This window comes from Prionailurus viverrinus, chromosome E1 (assembly GCF_022837055.1).
Source record: "Prionailurus viverrinus isolate Anna chromosome E1, UM_Priviv_1.0, whole genome shotgun sequence".
Classification (NCBI taxonomy): Eukaryota; Metazoa; Chordata; class Mammalia; order Carnivora; family Felidae; genus Prionailurus; species Prionailurus viverrinus.
In genome coordinates this window covers 32,253,820-32,280,961 of record NC_062574.1, presented here as the reverse complement: position 1 = coordinate 32,280,961, position 27,142 = coordinate 32,253,820, and the positions used below count along the sequence as shown (strand labels likewise).

Below are 27,142 nucleotides of genomic sequence, written 5' to 3'. Positions count from 1 at the left end.
CTTGCTGTCAAAGTGTACTCTGGTGGCTAAAGGGTCTTGACACAGGTATGGATGTGGCATGGAAGCCAGTGACGGGAATCAAGCCAGCAGAGTGCAGGTGCATAGGTGGAGAGGCTAGTGCTGAGCATACCAATTGTGTTGAGGGTCTGTGTGGGTGGGGGTCTAGGTTGGCATCTTGCACTCAAGCAGCTACAGAGGTTCAGGCTGGCTGCCCAGTGAGGATCATGAGCTCCAGTTGGACATGGACAAGAAGGACAAAGGAGGGAGCAGGTGGAGGGTTGGAGGGGGGCAACTCAGGTGACTGGCATCTGTGAATGTGAAAAACAGAAGGGTGAAAACTGGTGAAATCTGCAGGTCTTCAGCATCTGTGCTGGCCTTTGCTTTCTTCAGTGGTGAAAACTGCTGGGGTTTTCTGTAGAGCAGGTCACTGGGGACTGGAGTCACTTTCACTGATCGACTAGTACCAGTGGCCTCTACTCTTTTCTCTTGTTCCTAGCAATGTCTACAAGTCTAGCTTTGCAGGTCTTGCGGTGGAGTGAACCAAAGCCATTCTTTGTGTATTGTCCTAAAAGGCTGGGCTGGCTGCACATTCACCACAGTGAAAGGAGCTCTTTCTAGCTGAGGTGTTACCTTTTCGTGCTGAGCAGTGCCGGTCTGGAGGATGGGATGCTGTAGGCAGAATGGGACTCTTGTTCCTTCCCTTTTTGTGTAGTTATTCTCTGATTTATTATTCCACTGTGTTGCTGAAGTTTCCTAAGTGGACTTCTGAGCTTTCCCAGAACTGTTTTTGTTTGTGGATAGCTGTCTAATTATTGGTTTTTGTGGGGACCATCCTGACTGGGGTCTTCTTCACCACAGTCTTGGTGAAATGGCCACTCAAAAATTTCAAGAATTACAATTCCAATATTTCATGATGTAATAAATTTTGCAAAGATCAGATATTTAAACTTTTTTTCAGATCTTCCATGGGCCTTGAGTGATGAACATAAGGATAATCCAGGTGAGACTGGAAACAGCATGCACATAGGTATTCTCCACCATGGCTGTGGATTAGAATTACCTCTTATCACCCCACCCCAACATAAGGGAGCTTTTACATTTATCATAGCTTAAGGCCTCCCCTAGATTAAACATGTTTGGGATGAGTCTCAGACAATAATTTGTTTTACAAATTCTCCAGTTGATTCTGTATGTACAATATTAGGTTTGAGAATCCTTGAGTTAGATCAAGGTGCATGCTGGTAATAGAGGAAGGAGTGGAGATAAGTAGAAAAATAGCCAGCATGGAGGCAGGTGCATAAGCACTGAAGTGTCAGGTGAAGAAATGGAGGCCATACTGTAAGGAGCATAATTATAGCATAAAAGAAGAGTCAGTGAGGTTTCAATAGAGATTGGTAAGGTTTATAAAGACCAGCATGAGGGACAGCAGATCAAGAATATTAGAGGATTTGGTTCCTAAGTTTAAGCATGGAGAACCTTGGGAATTAAATAGTCATTGACAAAATTATGAAGGAGAGTCCTATTTCACAGGTGAAGTGGAAAAGCTTCCAAATAGTAGAAAAATCTAGGGTTCTGAAGCCTGGTAGATGGCTAATTATAGTGAAATAATTTATAAGAGATAATTTTAAAAGTCAGAGATTAGAAATCAGTCCTTTAAGCGTGGAATGAAGTTTTATTTAGAGTAAAGATGCCATTGATTTTGTAGAACTTTGAATAATTTGCTACATTAAAAACTAAAGCACTGAAATCAAACTGTGAAAAGCATCTGTATGAAGCCCATAGGGTCTTAAAATAGTCAATTTTAACAGAGGCAACTTAAAAGTGGAATATATTAGTTCTTCCATACATTTCTTTAAGATTTTGGAGGTGTAGCACTTCCAAAATCTTGCCCCTCTTTCAATATATTTAGTTCTTTATTCTTCGTTTGATTCAAATGACTGGAAAAGTCAGTGGGTATTATAAAATAATAATAAGGAGAAAATGGTAGAAAAATGATTAAGATGTGAGAACAAGTTTCCTGCAAGTGAACACATGGTCTTGTGACCTGTGAAGTTAAACCCTCTGTACCAGGGATCACCACATCTCATTGTGAGCCTTTTTAACTTAAACCACACTGCATGCCATCAGTGGATTTTGAAACTGTACAAACCATAGCTGTTGATGAATAATAGCTTACCAAATGATGTTCAGCTTCTTCAGCTTGATGACTTTATTCTCCAGCCAATTGTCTTACTGTTAAAACAGTAAATATATAAATTTTATAGTTTGAAAAATAGAGAAAAAAATCAAACATTAGTCTACCACCCCAAGTTACTTTGATGTTTCTAATGACTCTATTTTCTGCGATTTTGGACATCATTGAAACCATGCTCTACTAACAACGTTACTTCTTGCTATTTTCCATAGTGTTATTTTCTATCTTAGTGTTTTCATAATCAGCATTTTAATCACTATACAATATTCCATGTTTTGGCTCACCTATTGCTGGGCATTTAAGTTCATTACCTATTAAAACATTAACTCCTGGGGTGCCCGGGTGGCTCAGTCGGTTAAGCATCCTACTCTTTATTTTGGCTTAGGTCATGATCTCACAGTTTCATGAGGTCGACTCTGCATCAGGCTGTGTACTGATGTGGAGCCTGCTTGGGATTCTCTCTCTCTGTCTCTCTCTCTCCCCCCTCTCTCTTTACCCCTCCCCTGCTCACACAGTCTCTGTCTCTCTCAAAATAAATATATAAACTTAAAAAAATTAAAAAACATTAACTCCTTAAATATATTTTAAGATAGTTTATTTGCCAAATTGGCTAATATACAGTGTGTACAGTATGCTCTTGGGTTTTGGGGTAGATTCCTGTGGTTCATCGCTTACATACAATACCCAGTGCTCAGCCCAACAAGTGCCCTCCTCAATACTTATCACCCATTTTCCCCTCTCCCCCACCCCCCATCCACCCTCAGTTTGTTCTCTGTATTTAAGAGTCTCATGGTTTGCCTCTCTCCCTCTCTTGTTTGGAACTAATTTTTTCTCCTTCCCTTTCCCCATGGTCTTCTATTAAGTTTCTCAAGATCCACATATGAATGAAAACATATATCTGCCTTACTCTGACTGACTTATTTCACTCAGCATAATACCTTCCAGTTCCATCCATGTTGCTGCAAATGGCAGAATGATTTCATTCTTTCTCATTGCCAAGTAGTGTTCCATTGTATATATAAACCACATCTTCTTTATCCATTCATCAGTTGTGGACATTTAGGCTCTTTCCATAATTTGGCTATTGTTGAAAGTGCTGCTATAAACATTGGGGTACATGTGCCCCTGTGAATCAGCACTCCTATTTACTTTGGATAAATTCCTAGTAGTGCTATTGCTGGGCCACAGGGTAGTTCTATGTTTAATTTTTTGAGGAACCTCCACACTGTTTTCCAGAGTGGCTGCACTAGTTTGCATTCCCACCAGCAGTGCAAGAGGGTTGCCTTTTCTCCACATCCTCGCCAGCATCTGTTGTTTCCTGAGTTGTTAATTTTAGCCACTCTGACCAGCACAAAAACAGATACATAGACCAATGAAATAGAATACAGAACCCAGAATTGGACTCACAAATGTATGGCCAACTCATCTTTGACAAAGCAGGAAAGAGCATCCAGTGGAAAAAAGACAGTCTCTCTAGCAAATGGTGCTGGGAGAACTGGACAGAAACACCTAGAAGAATGAAACTAGACCACTTTCTTACACCATACACAAAAATAAACTCAAAATGGATGAAAGACCTAAATGTGGGACAGGAAACCATCAAAACTCTAGAGGAGAAAGCAGGCAACAAACTCTTTGACATCAGCCACAGCAATTTCTTGCTCAACACATCTTCAAAGGCAAGGGAATTAATAGCAAAAATGAACTATTGAGACCTCATCAGGATAAAAAGCTTCTGTACTGCAAAGGAAACAATCAACAAAACTAAAAGGCAACCAATGGAATGGGAAAAGATATTTGCAAATGACATATCGGATAAAAGGTTAGTATCCAAAATCTATAAAGAACTTACCAAACTCAATACCCGAAAAACAAATAATCCAGTGAAGAAATGGGCAGAAGGCATGAATAGACACTTCTCTAAAGAAGACATCCAGATGGCCAACAGACACCTGAAAAGATGCTCAACGTCACTCCTCATCAGGGAAATACAAATCAAAACCATACTGAGATACCTCCTTAAATATTTTTAAATTTTAATCTAGTGTTTATAATCAGGTAATATGTAAACACAAATATACAACAATTTTTAAAAGCACTATAGTGACCCTTAGCAGATTTAATACATCTTTGATGTGTATTCATTAAATATATAAATACATAAAAAATAAAAGGACTGTGGTGAAAATCATCTTCAGATCATTTTTAAAATACTACTCGCTAATAATATTTCAGGAGAGGCAGGGGGTGGAGAGATGGAGAGAGACAAGAATGTGCACTATGACTTAAGAATCTGAAGCTCAGTTCTCATGAAAAATTCTAGACATTTGTACAGCTCCCTCTGTTTAGTATTTCTGGGAATCCCCAAGGAATGGCCTAGGTGAGTCCGCAAATCAACCAGGCTGTTGTATACTGTTGCAGAAACCCATAGCCTTTGAAACTGATGTGACCACAGCCACTGTCAATCACCTTCGGGCTAGCAGGACTAGAGGTCTGTTTTCTAGCTGACTTGGGTGATATAGGAATTTACAGTCAGTAAAACATGCTCTTGAAACTTATAGTGTCATGTCAGCTAGACAATATATTTTGAAATAAGAAGGATAATCTCTTTCCCTGTGTGTGAAGTTCAATTATTGAAAAGACCCCAAAGCCAGGTGGCTTGGGGTCTGAGATGCTACAGGTGTAGTTTCCACTGTAACTACAACAATGTGAAGAAAAATTAATTATTGTTTAAGAGCTATAGCTAAACCTGGCTCACAAAGCCAGACAGATTGCTTCAAGATAGATGTATTTTTCATAAACCTTGTTAACTCTTCTAGAATGCTGCCTTCTAATTATCATTTACATTTATAATGAATGTCTCTACTTGTGGAGCCTGACGGGAGGCTCTATCCCACCACCTGGGATCGTGACCTGAGCTGAAATCAAGAGTCGGAGACTCAACTGACTGAGCCACCCAGGGGCCCCTGTCTTTCTATTTAATAAAAATAAATAAAATGGATTGAAGATTGTAGTTTTGGTACAACACTGTTTTATGATCTTCATGAATTTCTGTAGTACTGAGAGAAATCATTTTATGTGATGGTATTTAACAATTAAGATCAATATTTGAGCTTATTTGATATACTGCATAAGCTTCCCACAGGAAATGTTAGTCCAGATCCTCTTATAGACTCTATATCACATGTTTACAGAATTTTCTTCACACCCTTGATGTTTTGAAAGACGTTAGTAACTAACACAACTATCAAAAATAAACAACAACAACAACAACAAAAAGAAAAAAAATCTAGTAGTTGTGCTTATTGAAATAAAGATGCTTAATATTCTGGACACATAGGTCTTTGTCTATTGAATTTTTAAAAATGTATTCTTTTGAAGTTTCAAGCTTGAATACATTTTGAAAAATAGATATGTAGTTTTATACACATCTTTGGCTTTGCTTACCTATCAAATTTCCCCCACATTAAATTTGATGAAAATTGTGCATAGCTTTTGTATTGCTACTGCATACTCTTTCTAGAAGGTACTTAAATGCCAAAAATAATTTTATAATACAGAGTAACAGCATTATTTGAAATAATGAAAGGAAAGGCAATTTTGAACTTGTGAAGTTAGTTTTTTCATTGTTTCCTGACACCAGAAGACAAACAACGACTGATTATGCTAACAGTGCCATCATCAATCAGAATTTCTTGAATTAGCTTTAATAAGTGAATAAGAATACTCAGACTAGGCACTGTTAGTACAGAAAGGACTGCTTGTAATTTTGTTTGTTTCTTAATAGGATAAATTTCCATCTTCTCCTTAACCTTCTTGGTCTCATTATTTTGTAATTATTTTTGCCCTAAAATTATAATTGTTAAAGATAAAATTCAATATATTCTTGTCTTAAAAAGTCACAATTTTCAAATTAATAGAGGAAAATTAATTCCATCCAATTGAAAATAAAATATCTGTTTACTGTAGACACCCACTGGCTTAGGAAATAAACACAGCATTCATAAGGAACTTAAAACAGTTCAAAAGCTTGCAGAGGAGAATTTATGAATTTAGGATCAATGTAATAAATGCTACATTATACTATGAATATTGTGTTACAGAAGTGTAAATGTGGACTCATTTTTTAAACTGGTAGTACAAAATGGAACTTTGCAAGAAAAAAATAATGTGAGGTCGAAAACATGAGCAATCCTTTTGGAAGAAGAAATCTGTAATAAGGATGATTCCAGAAGGGAACAAAAACAATAAAAGAAATGGGAACCTGAGAACATATACAATTTGCAAAATGTGAATTAATTGGAATGAGGTTTTAACAGGTAAGGAGACAGTTGACTTAAATAGCAGGACCAAAAAGACAAAAGTGGGGCATTTTATAGACCTTATATACATACTAAGATGTTTGGACATTATTGCATCATTAAGTTATTCTGTGGTGAATCACCAAATATTTCTGGAAATAGGGTGTGCTTTAGAAATACAGCTGTCATTGCCAGGTAGAAGGATTGGAGGATTTATACACTTACCGCTTTGAAAATAGTATCTACGTTGAGGTGCTAAAGACTTGTACAGTTTGGGGTAATGCTATCTGCTAAAATAAACACACCCTCTAATCTCAAAGACTTAACAGTAAAGAGTATTTCCTTTTTACTCAAACTTCAATGCACCTAGGTCAAAAAGTAGACTTCTATATCATTATTCAAAGATTTTTTTGTAGCTATGTTCATTAAGAATATTGGCTTATAATTTTCTTTCTTGTTCTGTTCTTGTCTGACTTCGATGTCAGGATAATGCCAGTCTCATAAAATGAGTTTGAAAGTATTTCCTATTCTTCTATATTTTGGAAGAGATTGAGAAAGCTTGTCATCTTCTTTAAGTGTTTGGTAAAATTCACCAGTGAAACCACCTGGTCCTTCGATTTTCTTTCCTGTGAGATTTGGATTACTGATTCATCTCTACTCAGTATTTGTTAAGATTTTTTATTTCTTCATGATTCAGTCTTGGTATGTTGTATGTTTCTAGGAAGTCCACCTTGGACTCTTTCCCACTGGAGAAATTGGGTCCCAGGGGGTTCTCTGGGTGTGGTGACACCTGACTGGGTGTAGTGCTGTGCTGGCCCATGGGGAGAAGCCATGTATTCAAAGTGAAACTGCGTTTGTTCTACTTACAATGCGATTCCTTTCCATCTCTGGTCAAGGAGGTGTTTCCACCTCCCCTCTGACTTATGGAATTTTCACAACGTTGTTTTATCTATAGGTAGCTATTAGTTGTGCTTCTTGTGAGGTGGATGGATGTTGAGAATAACCTAATGCACCATCTTGATGATGTCACTTCCCACGCTGCTTATGATAAAATCAGTACACTCCAACAAAGTCGCATGAATTTTTCTAATAACTTAAGACATTTTGATTTCATTAATTTGAGAAGCTGATGATAAAGACAGAAAAGTCTCCTTACAAATTGGAGAAATCAGAAAATGCTCTTTCACCAGAAGAACTTTTCCCACCTATACTGGGAATGTTAAGAAAATAGATGTTTTTTTTGTTTGTTTGTTTTTGTGTGTGTCTGTTTTTTGAGAGAGAGAGAGAGAGAGAGAGATGGAGGGAGTGGGGCAGAGGGAGGGAGAGAGAGAGATAGAGAGACAGAGAAAGAATATTAAGCAGACTCCATGCTCAGCATGGAGCCTGATGGGGGCTCAATCCCACATCTCTAGGATCATGACCTGAGCCAAAATCAAAAGATGGAAACTCAACTTACTGAGTTGAGTAACCCAGGCGCCCCAGAAAGTAGATGATTTTAGAACCAGATAAAGGAATGACATTTTTCAAGGAAAAAAAGATTTGCTTGAAGAAAATCTTGGAAACATTCTTATTTATAGAAAAGAAAGAGAAGTAAAATTATTAAGAAGGGATAAACCAGGACTTACACACACACACACACACACACACACACACCCTGCGTGCACGTGCACGCGCAAGACTGGTCAGTACCGCTAAATGAAGAGCGGTCAAGTAGATTTAATACTAAAGATATGACATAGGATTTGGTGATTAGTAAATAATTGTTGACAATTGAAACAAAATATTTACGAGGACAGTGCTCTTAGAAATCATATTATGGTGGGTTGATGATGTAGTAGGAGGTGATAAAATAAAGGTGGTGATATCAATTATCAATATAACTGGTTTCCTTTCTGCCTGCACAATGCTTCTCCTACTGCTACTATGCACCTGAGTTCACACTGCTGTCTGAAACTCTACTCCATTACCATAGGGGTCTTTATAGCATCTTCTTGTATCTAATCTGTAATCTCTCACACCCACATTGAGATACACAGCTCCCACCACCTATCATCCATTCATTGAATCATTCATTCGCAATACAGGTGTATAGCAGTATCAAAACTTTTAACATGTGCTCCTTTGGGAAACAATTTCATCAAGTAGAACACAGTGTTTATGTAGTTTCTTTTGCTTTTAGTCTTTCAGACTCCACTGGTTGCTCAAATAATTTAAATCAGGGCTTTTCCCTCTATCCTTTCTGTGAGATTATCTAATGCATTTGTAATACTGTTACATTGTTTTCTCATGGTCTGCATTCCATCCTGCAATTACCCTAAACTTGTGTGTGTGTTTGTGTGTGTGTGTGTGTGTGTGTGTGTGTGTTGATTTCATGCACTAAATTTCACTCATTGTGCTGGAAAGTTCCATGAGTTTTTAAAATTCCATTATTGATAACCATTAGTGTGTCCGTAGAATAGATTGTGTGCTAAGAGTGAGAGGTAAGTAGATTAGAGATAGGATTTGAGATGTGAAGGTGGTTTTCAGTTTGGAATAGTCCCTATTTGGATAAGGAAGGGGGATTAACAAAGGAAGCTCAGAAAACAAACACCTGCTGAGTTGCTTCAGGGCTTATGTAAATCTGTAATCATAATGAGTGTAATTACAGAGAGGGTGTGGTTTTCCATCCATGACTAGGAGAAAGAAAGAAGGTCAGATCGCTCAACAGCACTGCCAACAAGGGGTCAGCAGTAGAAGGTAAGGAGAGTAAATATATGTAGAGAAGTGGGGAGAAGGTCACTAAGATGATTAACCACGAGATCAGTCTAGGATGGCCTGGGAGGGAATAGCCAGTCTATTATATTCTAACAGACTAAGATGAGCTCAAGTGATTGGAGGTCAGAGATGAGATTAAGAGCAGGTCTGGCTGAGTGGTAGAGTTGAAAGTGTAAGAAACTGGTTGGATAAAGGCTAATTTCAGGAGTCAGGTATCAAGAAGGAAAAAATCATACGCTTACATAATTCCGAGAAAAATAAAACATCCTAGCCTTTGTAACAATTGCATTTGGAGAACACAGACTTGATTTATCATTCATTTTATTCTCATTGCAACAAAACTGTTAAGCCGAAAAGCTGTAAATCAACATCCCGAGTAGATTCGTTAGTGGCTGTGCAATTAATTAAAGCTAACTCAAATTATAAAAATTATCAGAGGTTAAAACTCATATTTAAACCCAGGCACTTAATTGAGGCATAGCTTATGGTCATGTATAAATCCTTCTGGGCTTTAATTTTTTTTTTTTAATGTTTATTCATTTTCTTGAAAGACAGACTGAGAGTACGGTCAGGGGAGGGGCAGAGAGGGAAGGAGACACAGAGTCTGAAGCAGGCTCCAGGCTCTGAGCTGTCAGCACAGAGCCTGATGCGGAGCTTGAACTCGTGAACTGTGAGGTCATGACCTGAGCCGAAGTTGGCCGCTTAACTGACTGAGCCACCCAGGCGCCCCTAAATCCTTCTGGGCTTTAAATTTAGACAGACCCATCAGTATACCAGTCTCATTGACATGCTTATGTGTTTCAAATCTCAAGTCTCACAGGGTATTCCCTCTGATTCCTTGAATTATCCTGAGGAGTGTTAAGAAGGTTACAAAGAAAACATACTGGGGGCGCCTGGGTGGCTCAGTCGGTTAAGTGTCCGACTTCAGCTCAGGTCATGATCTCGCAGTCCGTGAGTTCGAGCCTCGTGTTAGGCTCTGTGCCGACCTCTCAGAGCCTGGAGCCTGTTTCAGATTCTGTGTCTCCCTCTCTCTCTGACCCTCCCCCATTCATGCTCTGTCTCTCTCTGTCTCAAAAATAAATAAAAGTTTTAAAAAAATTTTAAAAAAAGAAACATACTAAATATGAGCAAAAGGAAATAAATTAGCTAGATATTTTCTAAACTTAAGATAATTGGATTATTACTTCTTGAAGATAAAAACATATATGCATAACTTCTTCCTAGAATCTCAAATTGAAAAACAAAAGAAGCCACTGAAAACGAACCTCTTCCAAAACTCTGATTTATCAAATGTCCTACTGGGCTCCTTAAAAAAATGTGTAAAATCACTATTTGTGGTTATAGTTGCAGTTATGTCTTAATATACATGAAATACTATTTATTTATTCCTATTAATTTAAGCACTTTGAATCAGTTACTCTTCTTTTTAAGAGAATACCTTCTTTGGCTTAAAATTATACTCTGCTGACATTTATTTTTGGATGATGATAATAAAAATGAGTCAGTAATAATTAAAAATAATGGTTATTTGGTTATATGTAAAACCGAGACACTGTAGACATTAATACATTCCAGTAGACATTACATTTTAAATAGCATTTTTATAGGGTTTGCTTGCCCTGTAAAGATTTTTGTTCATTGTAATTCTTATCTTTGAAATCATCAAGGAGATATGAAATCTTAACAATGCCCTCATGATGCAATCTGAAGCTATTGGCAGAGCTATCTTCAAATACAGTTTCATAGAGTCAAAGGTTTTCCACTTAGATAATGGTTTCATAAACCACACCCAGTCCAAATATGGACTTTGCTTACTTGTCCCATGTTTTCAGATTCTAGATTAATTTGTAAATATAGTGATCATGCTTACTGACAGGATTACAAGTTATCATAAAGTGTTTACCATCTGAAACCCATTAGTTATGTTTCATGCAAGTGTGTTGCAATGGCAATGGTATTAGAGCCCAAATAATCAATTTGTATTGCTGGTTTTAAGAGAGGAAGATTCTGTTTCTACTATTTTTCACAGTTTAAACAAGAATGGATGATTTTCTGTTATGATGTATGTCACTGAACTCAAGGCATTTGGTTCTAGACCAGCATTTTCACGGAAGGGAAAACATGTTGACGTAGAACTTGGAACAGCTACAATGAGTAGCACAAGAGACAAGTTAAAAGGCCATGCAATAATGTCACCTGTCAGGGGAGGCTCTTTCTTGATGTTTTAGTTAAGCTCTTTAACTTCCATTATTAGTTGAAAATTCTGCAGAACTTTCCCCTAATTTTATTTTACTTTTTTAATTTCAAGTTTTTATTTAAATTCTAGTTAGCATATATGGTAAAATTGGTTTCAGGTGTTGAATTTAGTGATTCATCACTTACATATAACACCCAGGACTCATCAGAACAAGTTTCCCTAATTTTAAAATGAAGGATTGTCTTGTAAGATACATTTGGTTTAAAAGACATATAATTTAAGCAAATTTGAACAGCAAGTTCCATAAAAGAATCTCAGGCTTAGAGAGTGGGATTCAAGGTTACAGCCATCAACAAAACAGGTGTTTAGGCATACAGCCAACGTTGTTTACAGTTCTGTTATTAGACTTGGGGACTTAGAAAGTCAGTTGAATGACTGAAGAAAGCTGTAAACAGATTGTTTAAACCTTGAAAACTATAGATGTGGGAGAAACCAGTGGATTCAGGCTACAACTTTAGTGGACCATTGATGTTTTTCAAAGTCTGAGGATTCAATTTAGTGGCTCAGTTTTGTGTAGCTAAGAAACGTTGGTCCAAAAAATGAGAGCAATGATAAAATAACCGTTCAGTTAATGTTTGCCATTTATTGTGTATATAGAATACCCTAAAATAGAAAAATCATATTGTTTCCACCAGGAATTAAAACTCATTTCTTACTGGCATTCTCAACAGTTAGCTCTCAACTTTCTGGAATGAGAATTTCTTGAAACTAAATTTCATGAGTTTTCTTAGTGCTCAGCTCTAGGATAGTCATGCAGATCAGAAGAAAACAGGATTTAGTTCAAAATCTGGGCTCAATGGGTTTGAAAATGGAAGGCAAAGAAGGGTACTAGGCAATGAGTTATAAGCCAGAGACTCTGTTTTATTTAAATTAGGTTCCCTAGAATATTTTTGAGCCCAGACTAGAGCCTCACCAGTCTTCAAACCCATTTAGCCCTTTGATGAAATCTATGTGTACACCTGTCATACAATGAAAGTGACTGCTCAGAACACTCTCCTTTTTCCCTCACTTTTAAAACAAGAAAATTGAAACCTATCACGCGTATGTCATAAAATTGACATGGGAAACAAAAAAAAAATGCAAAATCTCAAATATTTCTGCACCTGCTTTGTGTAATGCAATTTGCCAAATATTCTGGGATGTTCAAAGCTGGACAAAACACAAGTATTTTTCTCAAAAAGCCTTAGATATTGGATGGGCAGGAGAAATGGATATATGAATAAATATAACTTAAGGTAGAAAATGATATGTGCTACAAAAGGTAGAAGTAAATTAGTATCATATTTCTCAGATAAAAATGTTATCCTTTTATAGAGTGTGAACAGAGTTTTCATATGTGAAGTTTTCTATGACCTTCAAATAACTATTATCTGGATATAAGTTGATTCAGAAGAAAATATACTGGGGAGCAAGTAATGAGAGCAACTGCTTTGTTTAACTGGACAGATCATGATTCAAGGATCCCTTCTCAATTTTACTAGTTGTGTAATCTCACATCAATTATTTTCCCTTCTCATTGGCAAAATGGAAATATAATAGCATCTTTAATTACATTTGTTTTGAAGAAAATGAGAAAATGCATATAAAGTTCCTGGTACTACTACTACTACTTATTATTATTATTATTTTCATTTATTTAATTATACGGTTTGGCAAGTGTTATAGTTTCATCAATGTTTGCATACTTACCTTGATGAAATATAGAATAACTAGTGTTGTTTTTCTTTTTATCTCAATTGGTGTACCCCTATCTAATGTGGAAGTTAGAGCAGTAAGTTTGATATTGTTGTCAAAGTATGTGACATTTCAACTCCAACAAGGATGATTGATGATAACTAATACATATGAGTAGCACTGTATATCACAGTGTATTTTACATGTATTGTCTGAATTAATCTTTATAATAACTAACAGGTAAATACCAATGTATCCCCATTTTACAGATGAGGATAAGAAAGTGAGTTCATGCTTCTGGATCCACTGAATGAATAATAGTTTTAAGAACAAGAAGTATAAAATTTACCTTGTCTTATGACACAGAAAGAAATTGTTAGGAAGATACAGAATTAGTAGGTATAATGTAGATTTATTACTCCCACCATTTTAAAGAGTATTACATCAGATATGTGCTGTTATTTCTATACACAAAACACTGTTTCTAGAACTGTTCCTAGCAACAATTATTGCCTCAATCTAGTTGAGAGGACGCAACAATTAAGTTTGCCTCAATCCAGTTATGAAGTCATGTATTTACATGAGTTACTATACATAATCCATAATAGAGATATAGGCAAAGTACTAAGTGACAGAAAGTAAGGGAAGTCTGAATTCTACTCAGTGTTCATCATGGAAGTCTGAATGAAGAAGGGTCATATTTAAGCCGGGCCTTGGATAACTGGAACTTTGTGAAGAAGATCCTATACAGAGGGAATAAAAGAAACAAAAGTATGAAATATTAATGAAATGGTTACTATACGGCTATACTTGCAAATAGGAAAGATGGTGGAGACTTTTGGAGACCTTGCTAAATCTGAGACTGTTCTACAGGCAATTGTGATAGAAGAAAATGACATTTCTGCCTCTGGATGACTGTGACACCCTAAATATAAGTTTTCTTTATATTACATAGTGGTGACTCTGGTGGAGTTATGAATGACAGGAGAAGAAAAGATTGTGAGAAGCATTTCAGGCACTATTTCACAAATTAACATGAGAGGGGATGAGCTACTGGTCTGGGAAAATGGCTAGGGAATTAAAAAGATGTGATGGAGTCAACAGAAGTCTATAGAACTAAATTTAGGGAGGGATGGAGCATTCGATTCTACAGTGACACTGGCAATTTTAAAACCATATAGTTTGGAGGAAAATGGTGAAATAAGGAATGTATGATGAGGTATGAGTTGGATAAAATTGGGTGAGGATAATAATGATGACAGGGTAATATTTATTCTATTAAAATATATCTCTGTAAATTAGTATATAAAGCATTAAAAATTTTTACAAATAAAGTATTATGTAAAGCATACTTATGCATTTTTATCTGTATAAATCAGGAAAGATAAATGCAAGAAACTGTAAAATAAGGTAGATGGTCTTGAATGAGATAGGAAGTATTCTAAGATCAAGAAAGAGTGATCAGCATTAGTGGGCATATAAAACCAGATAAAAAATTGTCTAACACCATATTGATAATCAATAAATTAGCTAGAAGTTGTAACTGGACCCTGCTTACTGAGAAATAATACTCTTAATTATGAGATGCGAGGCATAGTAAAATAAATGGTAAACTGGTGTGAGACATTTAATGACAAGGACTTGATGAAAATAGAAGGCAAAAAAGGGTACTAGGCAATGAGTTTTAAGCCAAAGACTCTGTTTCATTTAAATTAGGCTCCCTAGCCTGTTTCCGATTCTGTGTCTCCCTCTCTCTCTGCCCCTCCCCCGTTCATGCTCTGTCTCTCTCTGTCCCAAAAATAAATAAACGTTGAAAAAAAAAAATTTTAAATTAGGCTCCCTAGAATATTTTTGAGTTCAGGCTAGTGACTCACCTGGTAATGGAATGACTTGGAATATAAGGATTCAAGGTGGAGTAAAATAAAAGCAGCTCCTGACTCTTATTTTCCAACTATTGTTAAGAATATGGCTGGCTGCATATGAGGCAACTACTAGAAAATAACCAGTCCAGAATTAATTAATCATGAATAACGTAAATAATATGCTAATGACAGGTGCCTGGCGCAGGTTTTTTTGTGCATTAAAGTCATCATCTTATGTAGTCATTACAAAAACCTTAGAAGGTAAGTATAGATCAATGTACTAATGGAACAGCCATGCAATTACACTCATCACATCCTCAGCCAATACAGGAGAACATAAAATTCAGAAAATAAAAATGTGAAAATGAAAGTCTGAGACTTTACAATTCTTGACGTAGAGCTTATATATGGAGTCATAATGTTAACCACAGAGATAACAGTGAGAAGAAAATAGGCCTGGAGGCAGAGCTTTAAGACATCTTTAATTTTTCTGAAGCTTTTGGGAAACATTGCAGGCAACAATTAGATTTTTACCCTTAAATGTAAGTGGTCTGTGGGGATGACAAGTTCAGAGTTGTTCATCCACCATTGACAAAAAATTTGAATTATATAAACATTAACTTTATCGTTCTGCAGTTCTTTTCTTTAATGTTTTGGTTTTTTTTTTTTTTTTGAGAGAGAAAGAGAACAAGTGAGGGAGGGGAGACAGAGAACACAAAGCAGGTTCCACTAGGTCAGTGCAGAGCCTGACATGGGGCTCGAACTGACAAACCATGAGATCATGACCTGAGCCAAAATCAAGAGTCACGTAACTGACTGAACCACCCTCACGCCCCTCATTCTGAAGTTCTGGATGAGATGTTATGACCATGCCAACTTCAGCAACTTTCTTGACAACTTCATGCATGACATCAAGTTTGGTTAGATAATGTGGTCATCTGAAGGGGAAGCAAGAGACTAAGAAAGCTGCAGAAAGGTTCAAGGAGAACTGGAGGGGACGAGCATCTCAAAGCCAGGGAAGAGCGTTTAAAGAAGGAAGTAATAATATGTTTCAAATGTTACAAAGCGGCCAAAAAGACTGAGAATTGAGATGAGATTTTTTTGGACCTCAAAGAGTAACTTCTACAGAGCAGTGGCGGATGAAGCCAACAAACAATGGATGGAAGACGGAATGACCTAGAGAATCATCAGGAACTACAGACAATGTGTGCCTACCTGTGGCTTTTTATAAACTTTTTATTAAACTTCTTAAGAGGACTGAATCTTATCTATCCTTAATAGGAAGAACAGAGACATTGCTCACAGATCTAGAGTTCCTAAGATCAAGACAGGAAAGAAAAAAAAAAAAAAAAAAAAGACCAGGGAACTGTAACTCTCTCATCTGCATCTAATGCTTTGGCAAATGTGTCTGACATCTGGCTCAATGTAAGAGTTGGCATCATTCTCTTTGACTAGGAGGAAAAGTTGAAGAAATGATTACTAAGGAGTCCTCCATCGCTTTGCATACTCAAAATATCTTCTCTACCATCATTTACCACCCTAAAAGGGAATGCTTATCTATTTACTTAACATTTGTGTCTTCTTCACGGGTGCTGCTAAAGGAAAAGGAAGTTAAAGACAACAGAAACACAAAATGTTAACACTCCACAAAATAGAAGAATATTTAGAAGGGCTAGGAAGAGTTTTCTAAGTTCAGGAAAGGTTACAATATTCTACAGTTGTACCACAGCTAGGCAAGCATTAACATCCCCACTGTTACCATATAATTAAATACAAGATGACTAGGGGACAGTCTGAGGTGAGCAGGCATATATTCCACTTGGCTGACTTTCCAGCTGAGCAAATGTTTCTCTTGGATTGAACACAGACCTTCATTTATTTTCATTGTGAATCATTTTCCTGGAAGTCACTGTTGCATAAATGGTGCTTCCCTGACTCCTGATTAACTGAGACAACCAGAATCAGTAAGTGTGCAAAGAGCTCAACAGTCAAGTTTCTTTTCCAAGATATTTCTTTATCAATTTTCTCATTCTGGACTGTGAAATGGTCTTTCTGTGAGGATCTCCAGGCAGTAGTCATGGAATTAATCCTGATAATGCTTGAGGACTGTGTTCATTGCTCACATAACTATACTCTAGACCTCCCTAGAATGTGGTGGGAAGCTGTCATCCACCCTGAGATCTGACAGCTTGTGTTTTCCCTCCACTCTTCCCACCCAATGGCAGAACCTGGACAGTTGCCAAAGAACTTCTAGAGATATGTAGAAAACAATTTAAAAACAGCTACAAAAACTTGGGGACCAGATGGAGATATTTGTATGGCCAAAAAAAAAAAGTATTTTATTATGAAAGTTTCAATTAAAATACCATTTCCTGTAAAAAAATATGGGGGGAAAACAAAACAAAAAATCTAAAATGTTGACTGCTCACCTCTGAGATATATTATTCAGGGCAACTGCTATTTTTCCCTTTTTGTAAGCATTGGTAATATCTAGAATTTCCAGAGCTATCAAGAATTTGACTATAATTTTTTTAAAGCATCTTAAAAACCGACTTTACATAGGAAGTTATAAACATAAGCAGATTAACATAATCACGGATTATCACTGGATGATCATTTGGATCATGGAATATTGGGTCTGAAAGAAGCAATCTTATTATGGCACAGATGAGAAAAAAATGAGTGAAGGGAAAATGACTTGTCCTTTGACAAATATTCACATTACTCAAGGTAAGTGTGTACCTCTTACCTTAAAGGTGAACCTCATCTTAGAAATATCTCTATTCTGACTGAGTTCAAGCCTGAGTTACACTGTGAGAGCCAAATACTGACCTAGAATCAGTCCATGACCTAAGAATCACTTAAATATTTACCAGTGTCTGACACATAATTGGTGGCCCATGCCTATCATACAGTCGGTGCTGGATAGATGAATGAATGATAATAAAAGTTGTTCAAAGACGGGCTCATTATAGTATGGTATGGTATGATATAGTATGGTATAGTATTACTATTATTATATATTATAGTATATATTATTATCGTATATTATATAGTATTACATTATATTATAGTAAACTGGTGAGGAGGGACATCAGTTTGGAAACTGAGGACCATGTGCTTTCTTTTCTCTGCTGCCTGGGATAAATTATGCTAGCTCAAAATGGTAAAAATTAAAAAAAAAAACAATAACAAATAAAGGAAAAATAATCACCAGTCGTAAATAAAAGAGACTGCTACCCAGTTAGTAATTATGTCAAGCAAATAAAGCTGTCCAGTTGTGCTCTAGCTTCATTTGACCTATTTAGAAAAAAAAAATTAAAGAAGAAAAAAGAAGCAGAATGAAGGAATATATTATCCTAACAGAGACAGTTCTAGCTCTGAATCTACATCTAATTCTGTTTTTTACCAAGTATCCAACATAAATTCTCCCTCTCAGCATATTGGAGGGTGAAAACACATGCTAATACCAATAAATTGGATATGTTTGGGAAATTTATGTGTGCATTATATAAAAAAATATTTGCATATAGCCCCAGATGGAGGAGTCAACAGAGCATGAACCTTGGTTGCCAGGATAACAATGTACACATTACACTGGGAGATGAAATTTGTGTGTGAGACAATTCAATGGCTGATTACAAGAGTGACACATTCTGGTATGATGTGCCTTTAAATTCAGCAGTAAACATGGATATGGGACTCCTGCTGTTTGCCAGCACACGTTTCCTCATGTCTGGCTTATTCCCAAGCACAGCTTCCTAGAGCATTCAAGGTGTGTTTTATTTACTGATTATCCATCAGCTATAAAAGAATAAAATCCCCACAAGGTATTTATAGAGTATAGTTTTAAGCACCCTGTGGTCTGTGTGGCATGAATGATAATGGCAGGAGCAAAGTGGAAAAATTGTTAAGAACCAGCAGGCTACGTAAAGGTGCTAAATACGTGCTAGGTTCTAGCTATGTAACCTTGGCGATTGATTGATTGATTGATTGATTTCACAGCAGTTACATAAGTTTTTTAAACTGTACAGTAGACATGAAAATACTATTTATTTCATAAACATCTGTGAGGATTTAGTAAGATATGTACACAAAGAAATCACTATAACATCTAGCAAACGGTCAAGTGTGCAATAATTGTTATTTTCAATCCTTTTCTAAGAACTGACATTTTAAGATCTGAGATGTGTCTTAAACTGGGTCTGCATTTTCAAAATATGATATTAAGTGTTCCCTTGATAGTGAATGTCACTGGCATTTAAAATAGGAGAGACGGGGCAGATCATTTGTGATGAAACTGATTGTCCAGAAGGTTGAGTGGGACTCATGACATAAATCGTGAGCATGCACGGTCTATAGGAGCAGCATGGCCAAAAGTCAGTTGAAAGAGAGTCTGAGACTTTTCAGAAACATTTCTGAAGAAAAGATCCCGAGGAGAGGATTTGGGCCCAGTTTTAAAACCATGGGGTCAGAAAATGCTTTTTTTGTTTGTTTTTCTTCCCTGAATGTAGCTCAGGTCTTTCATTTAATGTTGTCCTTGGCCCAGCCCCCACCCATTCAATCACATTGATCCCCTCGGTAAAATGAATACTAGAAGTCAAAAGGGAAGGGGCCACATTATATAAAACTCTGCAAAATTCCTAAACACAAACCGCACTGCTTATGCACCTCCTCTCTGTAAATAGAGCTGTTATAAAAGGGAGAGAGACATAGTCCTGTCCTTTTGCCACTGATTCTGTGCGTCCCTGATATCTGAAAGGCATCCACATATTAGCAGTAGGGCCACTCCCCTAGGAAGTGATGGGAGACCATGGTACCTGCGGGGCAGAGGTGGATGGGAATGGGAGAGGCAATAGCAATGCCCAGTAGGAGTGCTGAGAGTACCAGGCACAGAGTGAGCCTTCGATAAACATTTGTTTAATGGCTTCATGTTCCCTGTACTGGGTTGAATTGTGTCACCCCAAAAGATACGTTTAAGTCCTAAGCCGTGGTAACCGTGAATGTGATCTTACTTAGAAACAGGGTCTTTGCCAAAGCAATGAAGTTAAAGTGAGGTCATACTGGGGTTGGGTGTACCTTAATCCAATGAGATGTCTTTATTAGAAGGAGGAGATCTATACGCAAACATCCATAAAAGAACAATGACGCATGACTATAGAGGCAGAAACTGGAGCGATGCATCTACAAGCCAGGGGCTGCCAAGGATTGACAGCATCCACCCGAAGGTAGGCGTAGCTGGCATGGAAGGATTCTCTGTAGAGCCTTTGGAGAGAGCCGAGGGCTGCCAACACCTTCGTTTCAGACTTCAAGCCTACAGTGCAGAAGAGAATACATTTCTGTTTTTTCAAAGCACTTGGTTTGCAGTACTTTGTAGCAGCCACCCCAGGAAATTAACGCAATCCCCAAAGAAAAGGTATCGTCCAAATACCTAGCGAAGTCTATGGGGCTTAGTGAGGAGTTCAGACACCTACTAGGTGGATCTATAGTGCCTGGTAAAATGGCAGTAAGAGAGCAGTGCTTAGCAGAATCTATAAAGTCTCTCTGCTATTGCTGGGTGAGGGTTGGTCACACTGTTTACAATGCACTTGCAAAGATAACCTTCGAGGGGCTGCTGGTAGATTTTGAATAAAAAGGGCAACAGAGGGGACATTGTAGGGAGCTAGAGTTGATGAGCAGATAAAGACAAAATCCATCTCCCCACAGACTCAGTCTCAGCTCCAAGATGGGGAGGGCCTAGGGAAAAGTAGGCCACAACAATATGGAACAGTTTCTACCTGATTATATGAAGAACTACATCCGGCTGTCTTTTACTGCATTTGGATCTCTTCGAGTTGTAAATGTTTTAGGGTCACTTATTACCCAGAAATGTGCTTTTTGCTAGAATGATTATGCCAACCGTTGCACTTAAAAGGCTCTTGATCACTGAACACAGTGAAAAGTAATTCGGAAATGCTGACTCTAGAGAAATGTTTTGATAACAGAAGCTGCCGAGTTGAGTCAGAATGAAAGCATTTCTTAACCTCAAATTGAAAATATTTAAAAAAGCATGGTGAAAAACAGTAATAACAAGCCTTAAAAAGCCGATGATAAACCTACACCAGAAGTAACGATTAAATGAATTTTGACTAAACAAGGTCCATAAAGCACCTATCACAAGGCCCGGGTCCATTATAGGTAATAGAATGGTTGATAGGCATAGGAGTATGATAAATGTTGATGGTGAATTGCAGGTATATTTTTTTCTTCTTAAAATTGTCTTTCTATGATTGATTTGTAGTAGATACTTAGTCAGCTAAGGCCGAAAGCATTACAAAGATGTCAAGATAGCCTTGGCAGGTGGTTAGAAAGGTTCCATAGGAAGGGGTTGAAATGCAAACAGTTACTGTACCCACTCTATACATTCCAGTGCTTTTCTTGGGGGAGGGGCAGATATACTGGTCGGAAGAGAGCTGTGGGTTCAACAATAACAACAAGTTTTAGAGTATATTAAAACTAACATTAGAATTTCATTGCTTCCACAAACCAGGGCCAGCTCTCTGTTACTAATGTTGATTTAACCAAATGTATGCCACTAGAAACCCACTGGCATACAGAAGTTAGTAATGTGGGGCTGTAAATTAGAGCTGTATACTGTAGTTATGGAGGTCTGCCTTTGATCAGTACACGTGCGGTTTTTCAGGTCAGATGGTAGAGCAGGCATTTAGTTGGTGTCATGGAGTCCTTCAAACGATGAACATTAGGGTCCTCAGTGGTTTACAGAGCACGTGGCAAGGGGAGACTCTAAGTATCTAACGTGTAGAGAGACAAACAGGCACACGTTCAGTTTTGAAAAGATTCAGAAGAAGGTAGTATCTACTTACCTAAATGTCCAGAAAAGTGTTTCTTTCTGTCCCTAGAGAAGATTGAGAAGCACGAAGGATCCCAATTCTGTTGCTGTAACAGAATGCCGTAGACTGAATGGCTTCAACACCAACTTGTTTTCTCACAGATCTGAAGGCTGGCAGTCTGAGATCAAAGTGCTAGCTGAATCTAATTTAGTTCCCGGTGAGAGCACTCTTCCTGGGCTCATATATAAATGAGGAGAGAGAGAGAGACAGAGAGAGTCTGATTTTAAGGAATTAGCTCATGTAGTTATGGAGGCTAGCAAGCCCAAAATCTATTAGGCAGGCCTGCAGGTAGCCTGAAGATTCAGGGAAGAGCTCCTGGTTTAGTTAGGATCCTAAGGCAGTTTGAAGGCAGAATTCTCTCTTCCTTGGGGGAACTCAGTCTGTTTCCCCTTACGGCCTTTAACTGATTAGAAAAGGCCCACTCACTTAATGGAGAGTAATCTGCTTTACTCAGAATTGACTGATTTAAATGTTAATCTCATCTAAAATATCTTCACAGCAGTATCCAGACTGGTGTTAGACCAAATATTTGGGTGCCATGGCTTAGCCAAGTTGACCCATAAAATAACCATTACATCCACGTATCCTTGAACTGCATGAGGGTAGAGATTATGACTGCATTGTGCATTAGTCTATCTCTAGAATCCAGACACTAGAACAGGTATACAGCATATAGTAAAAGCCTCAGTATTTCTTGAAAGATTAGCTTCTTTTGAAGATTAAAGATATATTATCCACAATCCAGAATATTACATAATACAAATCAGTAGTAATGGCAAGCTAAAACAAAGACAGGGCCTATTTAAAGGCAAGGGCTATTTGCAGCCTTTCTGTCCCATGTTACATGGAGATAATACTGTGTCTACAAATGAGCCATCCATCAATGAGGAAGGATAGTCAGAGGAAGGATAGTCAGAGGGTGCCCTCTATCTTTGATCGGAGCAAAGGCCAAGTTGCAAGTCTACTTAGATATTCTCCAAATTAAATAAAACTAGGTTAACAATTCATTTATGGTGCATGAAAAAAATCAGAGGCCTCGTCCCCTACAGGGTTTTTACTTCATCTCAGTGATCTTGACTCATACTGTTTCTCATGCTGCCAAATATACTGATCTGTAGGCATTGTATGACAGACTTTCAAGGTCATGGACACAGGTAGATATTTGGGCTGAGATTTAAACACTTCACATTTCTGCTTCATCATTGCGCTATACACAAACAAAATGTTTTCTTAGAAAACAAGTTGGAAATTCATGTCAGCCTTTATTTAGATGTAATTCATAGTAAGCATTGCTAACACAGACACAATTTTTCTCTTTGACCTGATTTCTAACCTTGTTTTGTCCTGGGTTCGATGACCTTTCTATAAACGATGGTAGTGAATCATCTCTATCTGTTTTGAGAAAATAGGGTTCTGGTGTACTCTGTTTTCTGACACACGATTTGAGGTTAAGTGGAAATCGCTTTTTTTTTTTGTCTTTATAGCTCATTCCTACTCCTTCTGTATCATTTCAGGAGGTTTTCCACAATGTACTTCTTAATGCTAAGCTTTCCCTTTGTTTGGTGTCTTTCTCTGCAAAGTGCTAGAGACAGCATGAGCTACTGTGCAGACAGGTAGGCTTACACACCGTCAAAGAAAACCTGTTTCCAGCTTTGGATCCTGTCTCCTTTCCTCTATCTTTTTTCTTTTTGACTGCCACTAATCTTATTTGTTGAATTTATATAAAAATACCCATATTGTTGTTTCTAAATACAAAAATCATATCCATCTAAAAAGAAATATATTACTCTGAAAAGTATAAAGTAAAATTCATTTCAAATCTCACTTTGCTGGATAATATGTGGATAACTATAATGAAGACAGGCAGATCTCTCTCTCTGTCTCTCTCTCTCTCTCTCGTATGTGGAAACGTGTGTGCACATCTGTGTATACACATGCGGTGTTGCATATCTTCATTGTGTCTCGCCAGATACCTGCCCTCCCCTTCAAGAGGCTTCCTTAGCCTCTGGCTTCCAATTGCATTGGGCCAATCAGAAGCTCCAGAAGGAAGTCAGAAGGAGGAATGGGAGGGGCGCCTGGGTGGCTCCCTTGGTTAAGCGTCCGACTTCGGCTCAGGTCATGATCTCACCGGTCGTGGGTTTGAGCCCCACATCGGGCTCTGTGCTGACAGCGCAGACCCTGGAGCCTGCTTCGGATTCTGTGTCTCCCTCTCTCTCTGCCCCTCCCCTGCTCATGCTGCCTCTCTCCGTCTCTCAAAAAAAAATAAATAAATGTAAAAAAAAAAAAGGAAAGAAAAAAGGAGGAATGAGAGCGAAGACTGAGGATTTATTTCTTTAGTCTCCTCCCTGTTGTCTTGCCTGTAGTAGGCTGTGGTCCTCTATAGATCCTCGCTCAAGACAGACATTTCTACAAGTCTCTGAACAACTAGATTTTGGTAACAGCTGCCTGCTGCCCACTGCCTATCATCAAGCCTAGGGGTTGTAAGGTATTAGTTGAAACCAACCCAGGGTATGCACTATTCCTTGGGTCCCTACACCATGTTAATTCCTTAAAAACATCTTTTTATGAAACACTCCTACTTTGAATGTGCCATCTGTTTCCTGTCTTTTTGGATAACTCCCACCTATATAGTGCGCATCTCCGTACTTACACACACACACACACACACACACACACCTTACTTTACTAAAATGGAATGGTCCATGCTGCTCAAACATTTTTTATTATGTACCATATTTGTTTCTCTAGTTTCATCTTAATGGATATTTAGATTATTCCATTTTTTAATACTATAAGCAACAGGGGCATGAACATTTTCATGTATATGTTTTGCCAAATTTTTGCAAGATTATTATTTTACGTAAATTCCTAACAATTAGATTTCTTTGTCAAAGTTTGTGTGCATTTTTAAATTTGAAAGATATTGTTATTATTTTTTCTTCTTTTAGATTGTTGTGCTAATTTGAATCCTAACAACATAGTGAATATTTTTGTCTCCTGCACTCACTAACCAGTATTTTATCTTAGCAAACATTTTCATCTCTGCCAGTCTGAAATATGAGAAATATGGGAAATATCTTTACCATTTTGATTTTTATTTGTCTGATTATGCACAGTATTCAACATCTTTCGTATGTTTTTTTAGTCATTTGTATTTATTTTCCTGGGAACTCCCTCTTTACATCCTTGGCCCAAACAATATTTTTTTTCAATCCCAAATAGTGTCTTTAGTAGAAAAATTAAGTAATCTTAGAGCCTTCTTGATTTTACCCTAAGAGATGTTTTAAAGTCATGTTAATCCATTTCACTTTTCCTGTAGGCTTCTAAGTTGTGTTTTTCTAATGTAAATATAGTTCCAGGAGAGGGAGTCACAGTTTATGGGCCCTCTGATTGGTGAAGCCTGTCTTGCTTCTTCTCAGATTGTATGGTAATCTAATTTTTAAATACTAGCCAAAACTTTGTATTTTCTTTTTCATATCAGGCTTGAGGCATTTGTCTTGTATTTCTTGACCTGTCCTTTGTACTTCTGAAGCAAGCTTTAATGGACATCACTGGTCACACCATCCTTCACTATCCCATTCTGTTTTTTAAATTATTTAATTTAAAAAAATATTTATCTATTTTGACAAAGGGGGAGAGAGAGAGAGAGAGAGAGAGAGAGAGAGAGAGAGAGCACAAGTGGGGGAGGGGCAGAGAGAGATGGGGACAGAGAGAATCCCAAGCAGGCTCCGGCTATCAGCACAAAGCCTGATGTAAGACTCAAACTCATGAACCATGAGATCATGACCTGAGCCAAAATCAATAGTTGGATGCTTCACTGCCTCAGCCACCCAAGGACCCTCCAATCTATTCTTTAGATGTGTATCTACACAGCAAAAGCAAGGAGCAGCATAGAATATAGAATCTACATCTAAATATGTGAACTGTGATATCTATATTCAGAGATACCTAAAAATGTATGCAAAATATAGACAGTCCTCCTGGGCTTTACTCAATCTGGGTAGATTTAAAATGAACCCAGGTAAGTAATGGACTGGAACAAAAGGAATCACGTTATGCCTTTATTCATGCTTAGAGCTTGACTGGAAAGAAAAATCAAGTTCATTGTAGAATTTCAGGAAGGATTTCAGAAGATCTAGTTGGCAATGAATTCATTAGACTCTGATTAAAGATATTTAATTTTTTTAATGTTTATTTATTTTTGAGAGAGAGAGAGAGAGAGAGAGCAGGGGAGAGGCAGAGAGAGAGGGAGACACAGAATCTGAAGGAGGTTCCAGGCTCTGAGCTGTCAGCACAGAGCCTGATGTAGGACTCAAACTCAGGAACCGTGAGATCATGACCTGAGCCAAAGTTGGAAGCTCAACTGACTGAGCTACCCAGGCACCCTTATTAACGATATTTAAATGTTAAGTACACACACACACACACACACACACACACACAAACTACACATATAGTGTATTATAGCTTCTCTATTTTATGCAGAGAATTTCATCCTGGCATTGCTAGCTGTTCTATTTTACTGGTCCCATTAGAAATTGTGTTGTCTCTTCTAGAGAACTAGATTTGGTCATCCTGAGTATGGTGGTGATATCTTCCTCAGTGAGAAAGAAATTACAAGAACAGAAGTCAGTTGGGTGCCTGTGAAGCACTGGTGAGTCACTGTGTTATTCATGGTCAAGATATTCCATTTAATTTTCTCAATGACTTCTAGAATAAGAATTATCATCTCCATTTTTTGAAGTTAAGTAACATCCTCAGGATCACATGAAATAAAGGAATATGGTGTTGGATTTGAACCTAGGACTTTCTTGATTCCAAATTCCATGCCATTTCCACTACCCCAGCGCTTCTCAAACTGTCTATACTACAGGACATTTTGATTTTGGTTTTGTTTTTCTGTCACAGACCAGTTTGTGGTCCATCTATGCATAATCAATATGAAACTCCTTCTATATGGAACTCATGCAAATTCAAGGACATACCAACTATTCTAGCCCATGTTCAATGAGAAAAGTCCAGTGACCACAAGCTTAGGTGTCAATGTCACATTCTAGAAAGGTGTTTGTACTTACTACAAAATCTTTGTACTTACTACATTCTGGTAACAAATAACTTGCAGAGTAGTCTTGGACTGCAGACCACACTCAGTGTCACAGTGCACTAGAGAATATTGCCAAAGCCTAATTTATCATCTGCTTTATAAAAGA

At 37.5% G+C, this 27,142-nt stretch overlaps 1 long non-coding RNA gene across 6 annotated transcripts in view; it reads left to right on the top strand.

Moving 5' to 3' along the window:
* Positions 1–27,142, top strand: part of LOC125151668 (uncharacterized) — a 135,285-nt gene that overhangs the window by 89,300 nt on the left and 18,843 nt on the right. For 3 of the 6 annotated variants that reach the window (XR_007146910.1, XR_007146907.1, XR_007146908.1), the window contains one exon: positions 26,489–26,586. The exons of the other annotated variants lie outside the window; for them this stretch is intronic. This is a non-coding gene — a long non-coding RNA (uncharacterized LOC125151668). The remainder of the gene's footprint in view (positions 1–26,488; positions 26,587–27,142) is intronic. 6 annotated transcript variants of the gene reach the window in all.